This window comes from Morone saxatilis, unplaced genomic scaffold (assembly GCF_004916995.1).
Source record: "Morone saxatilis isolate NCDOM2014 unplaced genomic scaffold, NCSU_SB_2.0 Contig5, whole genome shotgun sequence".
NCBI classification, from domain to species: Eukaryota; Metazoa; Chordata; class Actinopteri; family Moronidae; genus Morone; species Morone saxatilis.
Genome location: NW_023340095.1, coordinates 20389518 through 20393668, shown reverse-complemented (window position 1 = coordinate 20393668; position 4151 = coordinate 20389518).

Genomic DNA, 4151 nt, shown 5'->3' with positions numbered 1-4151 from the left:
TTATTATATTATGAATGAAATGTGCGTTTTTTGGAAGAAAGTCGTTTTTTTTTAAGTGCTCGTGCCACGCCCCCATGAAAAGATGCAGCCCTGGGCGGCTGCCCGCTTCGCCCCTTGCCCAAAACCGCTACTGCTAGCTATAGACAGGAGAAAAAAATATTTAATTCAATGTTCTGCTCAAAGGCTATCGGCAAATGTCAGTATGACAACTTTGACAATTCCATTTGTTTTTATTGTCTGCATGTCATACACTAGTGATGATTGGATCTTTAAGTGCTTAATTTGAAATTCAATTGTTTTATGAGAACTGAAAATATTCAGATTTACTTGTCAAGTAGAGTATTACCCACTCTGCAAAAACAGTTGTACAAAAGTTAGCTCTGGAGGAAACTTTGCAAAGTTTGAAAACAAACATAGTGATGGATGATGAAAGATACTACTAAGTTGCATTATGGGTAAGATCCAGAGTTTTTTAGCTTGACTCATAGTGACTAAAAGTCAGGGTATCAGGGTAGGCTTAGTAGCATCAATGTTGTCAATTCTTTTTTGTTTTAAATAAATCCATCTCTTGTGATACTCTCTGACATGGAAGAAGAATTTACCACTCTAGAACAGTGGTTTTGTTGTTGTCTAAAGCACAATATATGATCCTCTGAGCACAGAACTTCCACAGTTCACCACAGTCTACTGCTCTACACCTGTTGGCGATAATGCACCTATAAACTGGTTTTAGGACAGACGATAATCAACAGAGATAAAGAAGTTGAAGTTTGTGAAAAAAGAAAAAGAAAATTTCATGACAATGAACTCATTAAATGGACCATGATGTTACATTGTTTAGTTTGTCATCTGCTGTATCCAAAGTGAAGAATGACAACAGTCGTTGTACACAGTTATTTGTGTTAGAAAATAGACTCATACACAACAATCGAAACAAGTGACACAATTGTATGATGATGTGTGTTGTGGTAAGCGCGACACTTACACCGTTGTGCCCAACATTCCCTCTAGCCTCGCTCTCCTTTGCCCCAAGGGTGTTTTTTTGCAGGCTCATGTGTCCTAATCGTCCCCCTCTCCCCGTCACTTCCACTGACCCCCTGTTGTGGAGGGAGAGAGCAACATTACATCTTAATCTCACCCGCTTGATGGAGAATGCAGGTCCCTGAAAGGCAGCATTTTCTGGTTACATGAACCCATTGGGGGTGAATCAACCATATGCCAATTGACATGGCTGGGGCTGAATGGCCAACGTGGATTGTAACAGTGGTACTCGGACAAAAAGCCCCCTGCGGGCTCCCACACCTCCACCAGAACTGAACAGACGTTCAGGCTGCCGCTGACACAAGGCCAGATCCCCCCACCCATCCACCCACCAACACGCACACAATATTGGTCCCCCACTGGCCTCTGATGTTTATGTTTTTGATATGATGTTGGGAATACAAGGATTGGACAAAATAAAAGTACCTCGCAACATCATGCCATTCACTGTTGTTGTGGTGCTTTATAAGACAAAATACAGGAGGGTATAAAGACTCAGAAACACATGGCTGCTTTTTTTTAATTTCATAACACTGTTGAGCTGAAAACAGTTTTTACTGAATTAATAAAATATGTATTATATATTATATATATAAATATATTATAACCTGGAAGTGCCAAAAACTCAATACTGACTTTTTTACACATTGTGATGGTGGCTAAGAAAAAAATTAAGTAATGATTTACACCAGCTAACTTATTCTGTGTAGTAAAAAAAATAAATAAATAAAAAAAACACATAAAGACAGAAGAAAATAAACCCTTCCATGATCATTAATGATTAATGATTCATCGTCATTAATCAATAGATTTTTGCTTGCTTTGATCGCCATTGTCCGGTTTTATTTCTTGTAAATGTCCAAAATCAGAACAGTGTTCATGGAAATTAGCACAAAGTTTCTCTCTTAGTTTGATGATAATAATAAAATGTATTTGTACAATAATTTTTTGACAAAATTACAAAGTGCTTTACAAGGAAATAAATGCTTTACATCAGTACTGCATCCTTTGTGCATCCTTTAAAACCCATTGGATATAGTAAGGAAAAGTTAGAATACATGAATCCTGTTAAAAATCAGACTTTTATGCTTTTTTTGGCTTTGTAAAAATATAAAATAGTATACATTAGCCACTCAGTAGTGGAATAAAACCAAATGTATATATGGTGAGAGACAGTCTTTCAAAGTGTTGGTCATGACTGATTGTACATGGAGAATTAAATTGTAATCAGATGGCAGTGGACTCTCTGCGACAAATAACAAAACACTTCTCGTCTTTTCTACACCAGTGATCCCACATGAGAGTGTGAGATGTGGAGCTTTAGTGAAAATGTGCCCTGATTGGAGAGGCAAGCTGGCCCTGCCACTCCACTGACTGTACCACTGGAGAGGCCAGTGCGTTCACCATATGGGACAGGGATGGTCAATAGGATTACGTTGTGCACCTCTCCTTCTCCCTCTTCTGTCCAACACACATAATCAACCAGGGGATGAAGTCCTGGCCCACCAAGCCTCTGCTGAAGTGATCCCAGATCCCCTTTCCCCTACTTGGGAAGGGAGAGTGGGGCAGTGGGGGTCTCGTGGGCAGAGAGAAAGAGCAAGGGGAGCAGCAGATGGATTAACATATTCAACAGAGGCAGAGATCAAGCCTTTATAGAGTGAGGACAGAGGGAGGCTTTCTCTCACACATACAGAGTCTGAGAGAAAACAGAATTGAGTGTAAGCTGGATTTGTTTTCATTGTCATGGAAAAACAGTGATAACCACTCACATGTAGCCTAATTTTTTTTTCTCACAAATGCGGGCAGGAGGTGGACATGTGCACAAACCCTAGTGGTGGAAAATAACTAAATACATTTACTCAAGGTAATTGTACAATACTTGAGTAAATATCAAATTTAAGTTTTTTCAAACTATATATCAAGTAAAAATACGATGATTTTCACTTGTTACGACTTTATACTGCTATATTTAGAGATTAATATGTACCTATTAGCCTCATAATCAGACTGAATTGCCAATTTTATTTCACTTCTATTGTTTGTCAGCATCATTTTAACATAAAAAGCTAAGAACAGTTTATGATATTCATATAAATCAAAGAAAATGCCTTCCAAAATCTCTACAAGTCAGTGTTGAAAAATAAATCTGCTTTATGACATGACAAAGTTTTTGGTTAAGATTCGGTTAGGTCTGGGCACAAGAACAATCATGATTTGGGTTTGGGTGATTTGTGAAGGTAAATGGACCTTCATTATCATGGTTACAATAATAACAACTTGGTTAAAGTCAGGGAACAATTGTGAAAGGGAGCCAACGTTGAGGGTCTGTTGAAAACTGGAAATGAACAGCGGCTTCCTGTGATAAAGTCAGAGGGTTTTTTTGACTCATCCATCAACCTCCTCCCTCTGAGGACTCTGTTGCTCTATATTACTGCCACCTGACATTCCTCTTTGTTCCTGCCATAATTCCTATGGCCACTAAAGGGCTTTGTCACTTGAACTGATCGAACAAAACAAGCAAAGGAAACAAGTCTGACAAATTATTAATCAGTTAATAGTAAAAAGAAATTAAAAATATCAATCAATAATGTAAATAATAGTTACAGCCATAATTTAAGAGTTCACATGCACAAATTTCTTTTCATTAAAATATGAAGAAGTTAACTTACACACACAGATTAACAAACGTAAGAAGAAGATTTGAACATTTGTTTTCACTTCAGTGGAGTTTTGCTCCTGGCTGGTAGCAGCCAAAAGGATTGCAGGAGACTTTATACAAAGTAAGAAAGCAAGAACAATCTGTTTTTTCTTTTGTTTGGTATTTTAAGAGTTGTTTTTTCTGTGCTAAGTCGACTTACATCAGCCTGTACAGCTGTGTCCATCTCATCCACGCTTACTGCCATTTTTGTAAGAAATCTTTCTTTCACCATTTTTCTAGCTTTGTGCGAGAAGATTATGTTATAAAATATATAACACTGGAAAGGGTCATTCTACATAATGAGCACTTTCACTTTTGATACTAAATACATGTTTTATTTCTAAACCTTTGATATTGATATTACTTTATGAGTATTTTCACAGTTTGGTGTTGCTACTTTTACTTAAGTAAA